Below are 17220 nucleotides of genomic sequence, written 5' to 3'. Positions count from 1 at the left end.
GCTGTAAATACATAAATTACGTCTAAAGTAAGTCTATGTGTGACGTTAAAACGACGTCTACACCGACCATTTCCGGACTGTTTTTTCATCTTATACAGACGTCTTATAGTTGTCATAACTGAACATCCAGAGGACGTCTAAAAAAGACGTCATAAAAACTTTCATTCTGCACCCTCTGAAGACGTCTTTTCTACGGTAGGCCAAGACGTCTAAAAGACGTCATTTCAACGTCATATTGTTTGCTGGGTTGTCTGTGGTGACTGACACTTGCTGCTCCTCACCTAGTCCCCAGGAAACCAGAGCATCTTTCAAACCTTGAGACAGATTTTCTCCCATGTGATCATCGGGAAAATATGCCGTTTGCAGGCATCGGCTTTTGATTTCAAACTCATCATTAATAAAGTGCACCGTCAAAATCCCAAAAAGTTTATATTATGAACACACATTAGAATTTAATAACTGAAGGCTGAGTTTTAACAATTTTTTTTTACATTTTAGGTATATTTAGGTATGTTATGACTTGTTACACTGAGGAAATCTGTTTTTTCACTGAGTATGAAGCGAGGATCTATTCTTACCCATTGTCTAAGATCATTATTAGGCCTATATGGTATGTTTGGTATCTTTAAATTGATCAGTTATAATCATGTTAATTCATGTATTGAAAGGAGTTTGACAGTAGTCAGTGTTTAGTACTGCTGTAAGGTAAACACTACCAGGTTTTATTTAAAAATGGTTAACCGTTGAGAATATTCATTCATAATTTAGAAAAGTAATCAAAAAGTAAATGTAATCAGTTACTTTACTTTCATATAGTAATTGAAATAGTTACACTACTATTACATTTTAAATAGAGTAACTAGTAATTGTAACGAATTACATTTCCAAAGTAATCTTCCCAACACTGGTAGTATCTGGTTGCTGACATAAACATAAAAGCACCTGATTTCATTAGAGATGTTGCCGAGAACCACCTTGCTGCTTCAATAGTAGGTAATAGCATCAAGATGGAGATCCAGTTCTGCTGAAATTACATCTGTTAACTCAACAGAAAGCACTTCTGCACAGAGTTCTAATCTTGGTATTGTGTGCTCAGGGTGGTGGGGTGGGGTTTGGCTTTCCCCATTACAAACCTAATATGATTATTCCCAGCAGCGTCTGTGATTTTCAGATACAACACAACAGTATAGCTTTGGTGGACACTTAAGAGAAGACACAGTTCTCTAGTGACCGCTGCAGAAGGTGAAGTTTCAGTATAGGGTCTGGAAATGGAAAGATTGAACAGCTCTCACTAAGATACTTTCAAACACGTCTAGACTCCATTTCTTTATGTAATGGCATGTCCCAGTCACCTTTCTCAGTAGTGAGTTCTCTCAGAATAGTTTTGCCCTGGATCATGACCAGTGTTACAATCCCAAGTGAATCACAGAGGCTGTTGACAGAGGATAAGACACTCTGCCAGGTGTAAGGCTTTATCTCATCACAGAAACAGAAGCAGGAAGAGTCCGTTTGGAGGTTCCAATTGAGTCCAAGACTGCATTGCATTGATAGCATGTCTGGATTGAGGTCCAAGTCTTTAAAATTAGTTGCATGATCTCTGGACGGGAAAGCTTCCATGACCTCTTTGTTGTTTGCTGTGATCATATGCAATCTCATGTTTGATTTAGAGCGTATGTGCTGTCTTTTTTAGCACTTTGACCACAGCTTCGACTTTAGGCATGGACTTCAACCCATCATCTACATAGAAGTTGCGCATGATTAAGTGTTTGACATCAGGGTCCAAGTGGAACTCACTAACCTGGACAGACTGATGTAGGCCATGAATAGCCACTGCAGGCGAGGGGCTATTCCCAAAGACATGGAGCCTCATGCGGCAATCCACAATGTCTTTGAACAGATCATTGTCTTGGAACCAAAGAAAACATAGGAAGTTCCTGTCTTTTGCCTTCATCAAAAACAATTCAACAGGCAATTGCTTCTTTCCTAAAGCATATCAATACCCCAAGCAGTATGTTGTTCAGGTCAGGCCCAGTTAACCACACACCATTCAGCAATACACCATTGTATTGGGCACTAGAATAATACACCACAAGGATTTGCTTAGGTTCCTTTGGATGGTACACTCCGAACATTGGAAAGTACCATCATTCTTCTTCCGAACTGAGTGGAGGAGCTAACCCAGTGTGACCATTTTGAACATCTTGTCCATGAAGCTGAGGAAATGGTCTCTCATTTCTGGTTTAGTAGTAGGAGAAGAACGTTTCAGCTCTGTGGTGTTTGTGTGAAAAATGCTGACTGTTTGTCATTTCTGGATGTTACCTAAGCAAGCATTGCCCACAATGACCCACCCCAGATCCAACCTCTGTGCATAGGGCAGATTGTGTGAGCTGTTTACCTGTTTACAGACTTTATGGGCTTTGATAATGTCTCAACCTAAGAGAAGCATAATTGGGGTTTGTGGGTCGATGTCTGGGATGAGCTGGGTCACTGACTTTAGGTGTGCACATCAGGGGATGGAATCTCATCTCTGTTGTTAGGAATGTCATTACGCTCTATGTGCCTTGGTAATAGGGTGCGAACAGTGCTATCCAAAGTTTCCACTTTTTAGCCACTGGCCCTTCTTCCTACAGATTCCTTTACTCCAGCATACGTTCTCAACGTATAAGGAGGACTTGGACTTGGGTCATCAAACACTTCAAAAAACTGTGAGCGAATTAGCGACCTGTTCCTCTGCTAATCCAGAACTGCATGCAGTTTCACTGCTTTGTCTCTGCCGCCAGAAGGGTATACTTTTACAAGACGCATTTTAGCATAGGATTGGTCTGTCAGATCTCTGCTACAAACCTTTGTGCATTTGGTGGCAACATGAAATTGAGATTTCCTTCTCCCCACCATGCTCAGGAGCAGGGTCCTTCTCTTTTTTCCAAGAGGGTTGTGAGAGAGATGAAGAATACCGGTTATGTCAAAATGACAGGTTGGGTCAAAGGTCACAAAGGTCAAATAAATCAAAAAGTGACAGGTGGGGGCTGCAAGCCGGGTGGGGCTATTTTTTTTTTGGCTGTGAGCCAGTTGAGCGAGTTGAGCGTTGGGATAGGGGTTTATTTGTATATAGTTTATTTATTTATTATAATTATTATAATTTAATTATTTATTATTATTTAATTATTTATTATAATGTAATTATTATTATTTTAATTTGAGGAGGGTGCTTATGAGTGTGTTGTTTTGTCTGCATCCACCGGGTGCCGAGCAGGGGACTGAGCAGGGGGGTTGGTGCGTTAAGGTCCCAAACACTGGGTCTGAGCGGGTGGGTTACCTGATGGAGTGTGAGAAAGGTCACAAAGGTCAAATAAATCAAAAAGTGACAGGTGGGGGCTGCAAGCCGGGTGGGGCTATTTTTTTTTTGGCTGTGAGCCAGTTGAGCGAGTTGAGCGTTGGGATAGGGGTTTATTTGTATATAGTTTATTTATTTATTATAATTATTATAATTTAATTATTTATTATTATTTAATTATTTATTATAATGTAATTATTATTATTTTAATTTGAGGAGGGTGCTTATGAGTGTGTTGTTTTGTCTGCATCCACCGGGTGCCGAGCAGGGGACTGAGCAGGGGGGTTGGTGCGTTAAGGTCCCAAACACTGGGTCTGAGCGGGTGGGTTACCTGATGGAGTGTGAGCGTACGCTGTACCGTGGTAAGGTCCGTGGCTTGGGAGAATCTGTAGAAAAGGGCTCGGAGAGAGCGATGCTGTGTGTGGTGCGGTACCGTGGTAAGGTCCCGTGGCTTTGGATAATCCGCAAAGGACTCGGAGAGTTTGGATAATCCGCAAAGGACTCGGAGAGAGCGATGCCGGAGAGCTGAGAGTTGTGCTGCGCGAGACTGAAAGAAATCCTGTGAGAATGAACAAGTTGGAGCTAAGAATGAGAGGAGGAGGAGGAGGGTCTGGGTCTGACGTCCAGTAAAAAACGCTTAGCAGTAGTTTGACCATCTGTGTGTGTCTGTGTGTGTGTGTGCGTGAAAGCCGACACCCCCCTGCAGCAGTAGCAGTTTGGCCTTGTGTTTTTCCTCATGCAACCTATGTACATCCCGATAGGTCAAATCCCGGTCAAACTGTAATTTGGGCCACAGATCAAGTTTGACATTTTGTATTTCAGTAAATTTTGTTTGAAATTTTGTCTTTTCCCCCCCGACTCCCCGCCACACATCAAGTTTGACATTTTGTATTTCAGTAAATTTTGTCTTTTCCCCCCGACTCCCCCCATACCGTCTGCGCAGTTAAAACGTACATCGAAATAGACAACAGATAAAACTTGACAGGCCGTATATTTCTCCTTAAAGAATCCTAAAAAGTACCCAACCCCAGAAATTTTTATTACCTTGAGCAGGGTTTCCCTCCTTTGGTAAAGAGACACAAGTACCCCACACCCAGTATCATCAAGGCCTTGCCCTACTGGAAAGAGAAAACTACACGGGACCTGCATAGAGTGAGTATATTATTTATTTTATGCGTGTTTTATGATAAACACCATACAATAAAATAACTTAAAATAATTATTTTATTTTTAGAGATTCAGCTATTTTGGGTTTGTTTTTTTCTCTACGGGAGACGCTGCGGTTAGAAAACTCCATATAGTGAGTATATTATTTCTTTTATACGTGTGATAAAAACGCTATTCATTAAAAATAACTTATTTCATTAAAAATAACTTATTCTAATAATAGGTATTCTCTATTATTTTATGTACAAGAGAGACGGCACGGACCGGTCAAGAGAAAATCTACGCAAGACCTGAATCAGCAGGTATGGACGGAGCAACACCCCCTCATATACCCGAAGCGCTATTAAATGAAATGGACAACATCAACAACGCTAATAATGAGAATGATGCGGTTTATCAACACGACTCGCCAGCACCACCACCAGCGCCTATACCCGAAGCGTTATTAAATGAAATAGACATCATCAACAACGCTAATAATGATGAAAATGATGCGGTTTATCAACACGACTCGCCACCCGCGGCATCTGGTGAGTCCAGGGCCCAAGAGCCCTGTTTCCTACCATCCTTAGAGACATTAATAAGCATGTTAAATGAAAGGGGCTCTGAAGCAGAAGCGGTGCTGCCCGACGACGAGGTCGCGTGGTCCCCCGCGGATTCTGAATTGTGGGAAGCCTTGTCAGACGTAGAATTTCTTCTCGATGCCGAGGAGATTGAAAATGACTTGGGACTGGGACAATTTGAAAATGTTGAACAGGAAGGTGCCGGTGGTGACTTGGATCCCCAGCCTGATGGGGTCGTGCATCGCCGCAGATTCAATAATGTACAGATTAGGCGGATTCTAAATATTCTGCGACCTAGAAACGAAGCCAATTTCCGCGAGTACTATGAAAATGTAATCGAGGGGTTTCAAAATATTGTGAATGAGGCGATTCCTTACGGCGCATGGGGAGCTTATATTCAGGTCACTCTGCGCGGTGACTTTTTAAACGACGAGCTGTCGCAGATTGTACGGTATGGGGAAGGGGAGCTGACAGACTTGCAACAACTGCTGGATCGCCTGGTTCAGTCTAATCAAGAGATTTTAAACGATTCCAACCTAGAAGTAATAGTAGACGTAATAAATATCCCACGCGGCGGCGGCGTTGGAAACAAACGTAAACTACAGACCATGTTAGCTTCAGAAATAATTTCTAAAAAAGCCAAACATATGTTTATCATTCAGAACGACAGCAGAGCGTGTTTCGCCATAAACTTGGCTCATCTGCTGCACGAAAACCTCACTGACGCAGAGGCTGAAAAGCTCGGCCTGGAGTTGCAGCAGAAAGCGGGATTCACCCCCGACTACGCAGTCGCTTTGAATGACATTATCAATTTTGAGAAAATCATTGATTGCAAAGCAGTGGTGTATTATCAACAACCTTATTCAAACAATCTCCAAATTTACCAGACAGCCACACCTACCGACGATAGACGGATGGTGTATTTCTTTTTACACACTCAGCATTTTTACGGCATTAAAAGCGCCAAGGGCTTCTTAGGGGTCGGCTATGTTTGCACAAGCTGTTTCAAAGGGTACGACTCGCCTCACTCTCATCGCTGCAAAAAATTTTGCAGCGTCTGTCAGACTAATTGTAGAGAAGGTGAAATCACACCGGGGATAGTGTGTGAGCGGTGTAATCTCAGATGCTTAAATAACATGTGCTTCGAGCGTCACCGTACGCCGAGGGTCTGCCCCATTAGGGGTGAGATTGCTAGCCCCTGTGACAAGTTCAAAAAATGCAAAGCTTGCGGGCTCAACTACTACCAAAGTCCCGAGAACCCAAAACCGCACTCGTGTAAAACAGTAAAATGTAATATATGCGACGCTAAGTTGCAGTCAGCAGAATCAGACATATCCACCCCGCATCTCTGCTATTTAAATCCAATCGAGAAATCTAACAAAGGGAAAGCGGTCGCCCAAAGCGGCGAGGGCAGTAAAAAGCCCCCCAAATATGTGTTTTTTGACTTTGAAACATCCCAGAGCTCGGGTACCCATATCCCCGTTTACGTGTGCGCCATCTCCGATCAGAATGAGACAATGACCGCCGAGGGGCCAGACTGCGCGCTGCACTTTCTCAGACATTTCAGGACGCCCTACTATACAGGGACGTGTTTCATTAGTCACTATGGAAAGGCGTTCGATAATTACATAATACTGAACGCTATGGTGAAGGAAGGAGTGGAACCGCGTGTGGTGTCACAGGGGAATAAAATCATTCTCATCCTGGACAGCGTGTTTGAGCAAAGGTACATCGACAGTCACTGCTTTCTAAGCATGCCGTTGAGAAAAATCCCCGATGCAATGGGGTGCTCGACTCAGATGCGAAAAGGCTATTTTCCGCATCATTTCACAGACATGGAAAAGTTTAGTTACGTGGGCCCCTACCCCCCTCCCGATCAGTATGGGCCCGAGCAAATGCCCGGCAAAGAACGCGACAAGTTTTATCAATGGTACGACGGTGTAAAGCACCAGACCTTTAATTTTCACAAAGAGATGATCGCTTACTGTAAGAACGACGTGGAGATTCTGAGAGAGGGCTGCTTGCGCTTCCTGCGGGAGTTTGAAACGCTCACGGGTTGCGACCCCTTCTCCACGGCGACCATCGCTTCGGCCGCGTTGCTGGTTTACAGGACAAATTTCCTGCCCAGAGATACGATCGCGATCCCGGACGTCTGGGATTACAGGAGGCAATACAAAAGTTATTCCAACGTCTCGATCCAGTGGCTGGAATTCATGGGCCGCACGCGCGGCCTAGAAATTCGACACGCGCTGCGCGGGGGTGAAGTGCGCGTGGGGCGCTTTCACCTAGACGGATACGCTGAGATAGAGGGAGAGAAATGGGCTTTCAAGTTTCTAGGCTGCCAGTTTCACGGCTGTCCTAAGTGCAACAATGAACACGATGTCTGCCCCCTGACCCGCGAGAGCTTCGGTGCCCTGTACGTTAAAACAAGGGAAAAACTCGAGGTGTTGTGCCAAGAGTTTAATATGAACGTAGAATCCATCTGGGAACACGAATGGGCTCACGCTAAAACTCATGACCCACAAGTGCAGAGTTTCCTGTCAGACTTTCAACCCCCTGACCCCCTTAGGCCGCGAGAAGCGCTGTTTGGGGGTCGGACGTCGGCGATTCGCCTGCGTTACGTCACGGGGGAAGAGCGCGTCCACTACGTGGATTTCACGTCGCTGTACCCGTACACTCTGGCTAAATGTGAATTCCCCGTGGGACACCCGGAAATCATTCATTCAAATTTTAAACCTCTGAATGAATACTTTGGCCTGATCAAAGCCACTGTGAACACCCCGCGCGAGCTGTTTTTCCCCGTCCTACCCAGCAGACTGCCAAATGGGAAACTCGTGTTTACACTGTGCAGGACGTGCGCGATCGACAACAGGCAAGAGGGGGCATGCCCCCATTCTGACGCAGAGCGTGCGCTGACCGGCGTGTGGGTCTCTGCTGAGTTCAATCTGGCTTTAGACAGGGGCTACACTGTCATGAAGGTGTACGAAGTGTGGCATTTTCCCCAGACCAGCGGCGACCTGTTTAGAGAATACATTAAAACCTTTCTCAAAGTGAAGCAGCAGGCTTCGGGCTACCACGACGACGCGACCGATGACGCGGGTCGCAGGGACTACATTGAAAACTATCTCGAGCGCGAGGGGATCCAATTGGAGCCCGATAAGATAGTGTCTAACGGTGGTAAGAGGCAGGTGGCCAAGCTTCTGCTTAACTCTCTGTGGGGTAAACTGGCGCAGAGGAACAACATGCTCCAGACATGTATAGTGTCTGACCCGGGGGAGTTTTTTAACTTTTTTTGCTCAGAGCTGTACGAGATTTCCAGCTTCGCGTTTGTCAACGACGAGGTCGCCCTCATCCGCTGGCGATACAAGTCTTCCTACAAAGTGCCGCCGGGAAAGACCAACATATTCATAGCGTGTCAAACTACCGCGTGGGGGCGGCTGACGCTTTACAAAGAACTGGAAAAATTGGGGCGTAGGGTGCTGTATCACGACACAGACAGCATCGTGTACATAAGCAGGCCGGGTGAATATGAGCCGGCCTTAGGCAATTACCTGGGGGAGCTCACGTCCGAATTAGCCCCCGACGAATACATTGCTTCGTGGGGTGCGCTGGGACCAAAAAGTTACTGTTACCGACTCAACAACGGGAAAACACAGTTGAAATGTAAGGGTATAACTCTAAATTATGAAACCTGTCAAAAGGTAAACCTTGACAGTATGATTGGATTGATTGAAAACTACATCGGTGGATGTAGGAATGATCCCCCTATAATGACGCACTACAACAAAATCGAACGTGACATGAAAAGTTTTCGCCTGTTTAATAGGCCTCTAGACAAAAAGGTCAGGGTCGTCTATGACAAACGCAGATTGTTGACTAGAGGGGAAACTCTGCCTTTTGGTTACTGAAATGTAAAACGTTCAAAGATGTTTTAAAATGAAAAGTTTTTCCAAGTAAGATGTACATTTGTTTTAAAATGAAAAATGTTCATAGTATGATGTTTTAAAAGTTTTTTCCAAAGATGTTTTTTTTAAAATGTTCATAGTAAGATGTTTTTTAAAATGAAAGTTTTTCAAAGTAAGATGTACATTTGTTTTTTAAAATGAAAGTTTTTTAAAATGTATCATGAAAGTAAGATGTACATTTGTTTTTTAAAATGAAAGTTTTTCCAAAGATGTTTTAAAATGAAAAGTTTTTCCAAAGCTGTTTTTTTAAAATGTATCATGAAAGTAAGATGTTTTAAAATGAAAGTTTTTTAAAATGTATCATGAAAGTAAGATGTTTTAAAGTGAAAGTTTTTAAAAATGTATCATGAAAGTAAGATGTTTTAAAATGAAAGTTTTTTAAAATGTATCATGAAAGTAAGATGTTTTAAAGTGAAAGTTTTTAAAAATGTATCATGAAAGTAAGATGTTTTAAAATGAAAGTTTTTAAAAATGTATCATGAAAGTAAGATGTTTTTTAAAGTTGTTTTTTTCAAAGATGTTCATTTGTTTTAAAATGTAACTTGTGTACGAAAATGTTTTGTACATTTATCACAAGATTTTATAAAAACTTTTATACACGCATTTTGGGTTTGTGTGTGTGTGTGTGTGTGTGTGTGGAAAGGATTTAAAACAATAGGGTAGTGTTTACCGTTTCATCAGTGTTTTTTTGGAAGATGATGGGTAGCGACGTGAGAGAGGTCGACTTTGATCACCGTTTAGAATTGCCGTTTACGGCGATAATCGCCGGGGCGAGTTCTTCGGGGAAAACCTATTTTACTAAAGAATTGCTGTTAAATCAGAGTCACTGTTTCATAGGGGGACCCGTTAAAAAAATTGTGTGGTGTTACGCTTCCCATCAGCCGCTTTATGATGAATTGCGTGATCGGATCAGCGAAATTGAATTTATACAAGGGCTGCCTAAAAGCTGGGAAGATGAGGAGCGTTTCCCCTCCGGCTCCTTGATAATCATCGATGATTTGATGGACAGCGCGTCCGAAAATAAACTCGTGGCAGAAGCGTTCACGAGATTCAGACATCACCGTCAAATCTCAGTCATATACCTAGTGCAGAACGTATTTCACCAGGGCAAGTACAGTAGGACTATAGGCCTAAATACTACTTATTATTGTCTGTTTAAGAATGTGCGGGAGAGAATGAAAATCAAAGTTTTAGCTCAGCAAATGTTTCCTTGGCAGAAAAAGTTTTTTCTAGATGCCTATGAAGAGGCCACTCGACCCACGCACGGGTATTTATTGGTCGATTTAAGAGCCACGTGCCCAGAAGAGTTCCGACTCAGGACCGGTTTATTACCGGGGACGCTTCCCGTCCTCTTTCTACCAGGGAGCCATTGATTGATTGATTTAACATTACTGAGCCATGTCCGAGCATCTCAGGAAACAACTGCCGACCCTTAAAGTTTTACAGAGGATGAGGGGGGTGAAACATAAAAAGATTCTTTCGGACCCATCTAATAACATAATTTTGGCTCTCTCCGAAATCTGTCTCAATCTTATAAGAGGCCGTATACCTTTATCCGTAGCTCAATTTAACAAGCTTAAGAAGCAGAAAAGGCTGATTAAGCTTTTCGCCTGTAAGAAAAACAGCGTCGCGAGGAAACGCAAGGCCGTGCTTCAGAAAGGAGGATTTTTGTTACCGCTGCTGTCAGTGGCTCTGCCATTCATCACAAGCCTGTTCACCAGTAAGACGGCTAACTAGCTTTTGTGTGTTTTTTCCACCACCGGCATGAGCGAGGTAAAAAAAATGTTCCTGTTGAGCCCCCAACAACTCCGTATGCTGACCCAGAGGGCGACCCCGCATACCACCACCATCGGGGAATCGGCCCTGGGTGAACTTGAAACCCAGATGCACGGTTTATTAAATCAGCCGGGTATGAACTCGCACGAAAAAGTAAAGAGATACAACCAATTGCTACAGAGGTATCTGAATTTAGTCCGAAAAGAGGAAAATCAGGGGCGAGAAATTATCCTTACCGAGCGGAAAGAAAAAACGGATGAGGAAAAGAGAGATGTGCCGGGGGAGGAGGAGGAGAGACAGCCCGGCGGCGCGACTAGGGACAAATCTGTACAGGAAGTTGTCCAGCAAGTGGCGCCCAGGGCTAGAAAGAACGTGGGGTACATCATGCAGAAACTGCTCGATTCCAACGGGGCAGTACGTTGGACCCAGTCGGGTGAACTCATCATCAGAGATAGTCCCATTAAAGGTTCCCATATTTTGGATTTGATGAAAACTTTATCCCAGCCGAAATCCCAGGCCGTCGGATATCCTAAAGGCTGGGAACCCTTTTTAAACGTAATATCCGAATTAAACATCCCCCTCACGACCGTCGGTAACATTCAAGCTAGGAAAGCCCTAAGCCATCTTAAAGATTACGGCGCTGGAAACGCCACGGCGAGGGGTCCCCGGCCACCCTCCTCGCCCCCTCCTTATGAAAAAGAAGCGCAAGAGACGTGCAAAATTTAGTACGGACGACTCTCCGCTTGTGGGTACCCCTCACACACCGCGTGATTCCTCCCCTGAATATCGTTTATGGCCTTTAAAGGGTACCCCTTATTCTCCGTGGATAGATTACAGCGATTAAGTGTTTTATGCGTGTGGAAAAAAAAGACGCCTGTAACAACGAAAAAAGATGGTTAATAAAATGTTGATTTTATTGAATAAATGGTGTCACGGTGTTTTTTTTTATTTTTCCCGACAAATAATCTAACAACTATAACAATCTTTAAATAGTTTTAAGGAACATACATTTTGCGGCTTTGAAAGTTTATCGGCATTAACACGGCTAATACAGTTTGAATATTTCTTGATAAACTTGGATACTAGAGCGTCGTTTTTCCTCAAGTCATCAGAGTACAGCATCATAGTCTCTTGAAATGAAAGTCCCTTGAAGCGCTGGTAGAGGAAAAAGGAGACGTGGGCCCCGCACGTGGAGGAAAAGTCGTGTTGAACTTGACGCGTATTATACCTTATTTCGCTAGCGTGCCTCCCCAAGAAGCGCATAAAACTTTTAGGATAGTAAGGGGAATCGGGGGGATAACCGTAAGAATCAAAGAAGGAGGCTTTCCCCTCTTGGGGCTCCAAAATGATCCCGATCCAGTGTTCACCCTCTCTATTGCTGTCGTGCGTGTTTGCGACCAGAAAAGTGGGCCTCGACTGTACGCTGGTGGGTAATAAATCGCTAGCCCACACACCTCCAAAAGCATCCCCCAGCAGGGGTCGTAAAAGGCATTCCAGCTGGTGAGTGTTCATGGTTAAAAGTCCACCAAAACCTGTCTCTTGGAGTTTATTTCAATCACGGTGTCGAAGCAGGCGTAGACGATGAGACTCATTGTTCGAGGTAGCGGGGCTCTGAACCTTAAATCCAGACGGCACGTGCCGCTGATGACGGGTGACAGGGCACCTCCGTCCAACTCGTCGTCTCGGGAGAGATTGAGAGCAAATAGCAAGTATCCGTTTTCAAAATCCTCACGGTTAATGCATAGCGCCGAATCCCTTAAATGCCTGTTTGTAGCCAGGAAAAGGTTGTAAAACTCTCTGACCGACTGCCTCGCGTTAAAATCGGGCTGGAACGGTTTGCTGGGTATGTGTCGACCATTTACAGAGAGACTCAGAAATTCCAGGTCACAATGCTGAAACCTGAATGGGTTTCTGTTTCGCGTGCCCACGAATGCGGCGTGGTCCACGATCCCCAAAACGATGTAGCGCGGTAAGTTGCCCAGGAAAAGATTGTCCTGCCGGCAGACCCGCGACTGCGCGGGCAGCGTGTAATTTTTAACGACTACCCTGCTTATAGGGTACAGGGCGTTTGCTTTCATGAGAGCGGCCAAGTGACCCAGTGACACCGCCGGGGAGACGTCCACTTTTTTCACAAACAGGCTGGCCCTCAGTATTTTCAGCTCATAATCGGCGTCATTTCTACACATGAGACTAAAATCGCTTTTAGCCTTTACAAACTTTAAGCGTATATCCACATTGTTTAACAGCATTCGTTCGCTGAAAAAAATATCAGCGTGTATAGGGCCTATCAGAGAGAATTCCCGAGAGTTTCTACAGAAGGAAGCTCGCTTCTGCAACCCCACGTTAGGGCCCTGGGGGGTGATGTCCACGCTATCCAAGTCGGCTCCGCCGTCTTTGTACCAGAGCCCTGCCGAAAACTGACTCTCTAGCGTATCCGTAGAAAAATTGAGCAGGGTCTCTATGAATGACCTATAGGGGTGCGTGGCCGATGAGGAACTGATCAGGACGTCGTTTAGACTCACGTCCAGCTGAGAGAATATACAGTTTAGCGGGTACTGTATAATACCGCAGGGGTCAGCGTCAACCAGGGGGGCGCCGTCCGCCCTAACGATCTTGAGCCTTAGATATAGCAGTGTAGAGTTGAGGTCCAGATAGAAATTACCCGACCCCGGTATTAGGAAATCCAAAACATCCTGATCGGTAATGGAATTTAATGGGTTGATTTCTACATAATTGGTCTGATCTATGGATAATTGCGCAATAGGGGCCGCAAACAGGTCCAGCTCAGATTTGGTGCATTCGGCCGAGAGGCGGTGAGCTAGAGCCATTCTTCCTTATGCTCTTTTCTTAAAATATGTCCCCGGGGGGTTTCCTGTTTCTCTTTGAAGGTCGAGACTTGGGAATCCTGACAGCTCTGCTGCTGCGAGGTTTTTTTTTATGACCGTGCTGCCTGGGTAAAGGCGCTGGGGCTCTCTTCCTACCCCTCTGAGATAGCAACAGCAGACCAGAGCCTTCCTGCTTGGGGTCACCGGTGTTTGTAAAACGGCCGCTGATTACAGAGCTGGCGAGATCCGAAGCTATTCCTTTGGCCGCCGATTTCAAATGAGGTTTCGCTAAATCAACTCCACGCTTAAGAAAGGGTAAAACGAATCTAAAAGCCCTACTGAGCATGGAGCCCAACCCACGCCCGTACATCACGGGGCTCCCCGCAAAACCGGGGAGCCCATGTCCCGCCTGACTGGTGTAATACTGAATAAATCTCTGCGAATTGTGGTACGCCATGCTCTCCCACCCCCTCCGCTTTCTCTCTTTTTTTTTTTAAACGGGGATCTTTGGCACTGGGCGAAAGTGCAGCTTGACGATCGTTTTTCCGTAGGAGAAATTAATCAGAGTATTCTGATCGTTCTTTATCTCAATATGCAAATTCTGGAGGCTCTGCTTGTTCACCGGTACGTAGTGCAGCTTGTGGAACGGCAAAGTGACTACGTCGCCGAACCCACCGTCTATTTTAACGGTTCTCAGGAGCGGCACTACAAATTCCCCCACGTGCTGTGGATCCACGATGTTACAGTAGACGTACATATTATAGAATCCCGCGTGAATGTCGGACGGGTAGGGTGAGGTTGGCATGGTACCTCCTACGTTATACCAGCCACCGGGCTCAAAGCCCAGCATGTAGGCCAAAGTAGGTTTAAATTTGATCTTGTATTTCTGATTTCCGGTTATATTAACCCTTCGCGTAATCTCGTTGTATGCAAAGAAAACTTCCGTACCTAATTTTTTTAACGAAGCGTTGATTTCTGACACAATCTGTGAAACGGATTCATAATATCCGACTTTAATTTTCCGAGGGAACAGGTAAGGCAAATCCACTAGAGGATCGGCGTCTCTTCTTGCCTGCACCTCCGTATCCCGCAATTCAAAAGTATTTTCGGGGTGTGTAATATTTCGCCACGTGTAACAATACATGATTTCAGCCAGTCCTACTTCGTAAGGCCCCCGTAGCTCTATAGGTCGCGAGAGCATCACGGTGTAATCCGAACTCTGGTTATCGGGGAAGATGGAGAGACAAGAGTTTGACGGTAGCGTGAGGTAAAAAGAGGGGCGATCCTCCATTTTTTCCCCTTTTCTTTTAAAAAATAAAAAATTTAATCCGTATCAAGTCCGACCGCGGTATCCACGAATCAAACCTCGAAGGCCAACCCTGCCAGCGTACTAAAATCCACTTTTTCCCCTTTTCGTCGGTCTTTGAGCCTATAACCTTCTCGACCTTGAACGCGCGTTTCGGAGATATTTTGACTTTCTGCAGCTCAGCTTCATAGAATGTCCCTTTGAGTATTTCACCGCGCACATCCCTCAATTTATACACCGGCGGGGATCTGGGTACACGTTCGCATATGACAAAGTACTCGTCAGTAAATGTCTGCTCGTACTTTTTGTCAAATATCTGACTGTGCTTGGAGACTCTCACAGTGTCCCCTATGTTAAACTTAAAACGTGGCCGTCTGCTTTTCTTCTTCTTCAGAGGACCGTATAGATTATCAAATACTAGATGAGCATTATCGCTCGTGACCTCAAAAGGTTTCATTTTAATAGCGCTGTGAAATGACTGGTTGTACCCCTTTATTAGATCGTCCAACACATCCACATATCGTCGAGTGTTTTTAGCCGTAAAGTACCTGTACATCCTCTCTTTTAATGTTCGGTTAAATCTCTCTACGACTGAAGCTTTAAGTTCACTACCCGTGGTGAAATGGGTGATTTTATGACTTTTTAAAAGTTTCTGAAAAGTCCCATTTAAAAACTCCTTACCGGCATCCGTCTGTAACTTGAGGGGCACACCCCCCTCAGTTAAAATAGAATCAAAGGCCTCCGTTACGACCACCCCCGTCTTGTTTCTTATGGCACGCGCGTAGGCCTTTTTAGAAAAAACATCAATCACCGTAAGGAGGTATTTTAACCCGTCGTTGTACGTGGCCAGCCCTTGCATGTCGCATAAATCGGCCTGCCACTGATACATGGCTCTCGGTACAAACACTCTGTTCCTGGGGAAATTCTTTTTAGCCGGCTTATGTAAAGTACAACTGTCTTGCATAGACAGCCACTCTCTGATATCATCGGTAGCCACTTTTTTCCCAGTATCATCCTCCACGGCTCTCTGCAGTCTGGAGACACCCCCGTATGACCCCGGCTGGCTGGGGTCATAGTACGAACGGCTCAAGACACGAGCTGTAGTCTTGGCAACAGACATGCTTTTCACACAGCGAGAGTGTGGGGGGTGAGAGCAGGGATGCGGCGTTTTATAGCTGTCTGGGGAGGGGGGTGAGTGAACACATTAATGAAATTGTGTGTTTTTTTCCCCATATGTGTAGAGTTTAGAAAAGAGTTTTGGGGTGGGGTTCGAACCCACGCGGACATACGTCCATTGGATCTTAAGTCCAACGCCTTAATCACTCTGCCACCCTGCTGAACATGTATATACAAAGACTAATGCAATGTTGTTCAACTCAATTTTATTGCAAGGGCATACATTTTAGTGAAAGATACATTTTCAAAATGCTGGTATACATTTTCTTTGTGAAAGATATAGTTTAAAAACGCTAATACAAGGGTACACATTTAGTGAAAGATATAGTTTTAAAAACGTTATTACAAGGGCATACAATTAGTTACAGCCGTGACAGTTGTTGAGGTAGATTTTGTGAAAGATATAGTTTAAAAACATTATTACAAGGGCACACAATTACAGGTAGTTACAGCCGTGACAGTTGTTGAGGTAGATTAGCGATGTCACATGCAGTAAGGTCCGTATAGAGGCCTTTTCAGCGATGCATGTATGCAGAGTAGAAAGCATCTGATTAACATCGAAAGGCTGCTTATTATGAAATTTAAAGGCAACTACATCTACGATTAAAGCATAAAATATAAAAATGTGATTACAGTCAAATTCATCGTCGGGAATACAAGATAGACACGCGTGTATGAGACTTTCTGACGATTGTCCTTCTCTCTCTGCCATCGGCTGAGTAAGTAAAACTATTCCCCGCTGATAATGTTCTCCGACTTGAGCAATCTCAAATATCAGTCTATGAAAGCAGCAACAAGTATAATCATCCCGACAATCGCTTTTCTTTTTATCGATAGCATGCAACAACAGTGGGCTAACTTTTTCTAAAAAAACATTTAACATAAACCGCCGTAAAACGCTGCCGATACCGTTCCCCATTACAAATTGCGTTTTGTTTTAGTCTTGGGCCTCCCAACGACTCAGAAACTCTTCTTCCAGGATCTGCTTAAGCGCGGGGGTCTGTTCAAACAGATCCTGTTCCAGGCGAGTGATTTCCAGCATTCCGTCGCGGGCCTCGCGTAGATCATACAGGATAGCTTCCACGGTCCCCTCCAACCTGCCGATGGA

The 17220-nt window shown here is 44.6% G+C and overlaps 1 long non-coding RNA gene and 1 other non-coding gene across 2 annotated transcripts; one reads left to right on the top strand and one right to left on the bottom strand.

The window, feature by feature from the left end:
* Positions 1-4190: 4190 nt before the first annotated feature.
* On the top strand, positions 4191-5045 carry LOC140578775 (uncharacterized). Its single transcript, XR_011983050.1, has 3 exons — positions 4191-4486; positions 4569-4634; positions 4751-5045. It is a non-coding gene; the product is annotated as an uncharacterized lncRNA (long non-coding RNA).
* Positions 5046-16189: 11144 nt separating this feature from the next.
* Positions 16190-16272, bottom strand: trnal-uaa (transfer RNA leucine (anticodon UAA)). Its single transcript has one exon. It is a non-coding gene; the product is annotated as a tRNA-Leu (tRNA).
* Between the last annotated feature and the right edge of the window lie 948 nt (positions 16273-17220).

Source organism: Paramormyrops kingsleyae, chromosome 1, assembly GCF_048594095.1.
Source record: "Paramormyrops kingsleyae isolate MSU_618 chromosome 1, PKINGS_0.4, whole genome shotgun sequence".
NCBI classification, from domain to species: Eukaryota; Metazoa; Chordata; class Actinopteri; order Osteoglossiformes; family Mormyridae; genus Paramormyrops; species Paramormyrops kingsleyae.
Note: the sequence above shows the minus strand (reverse complement) of the source record. Positions and strands in the feature narration are given on the sequence as shown.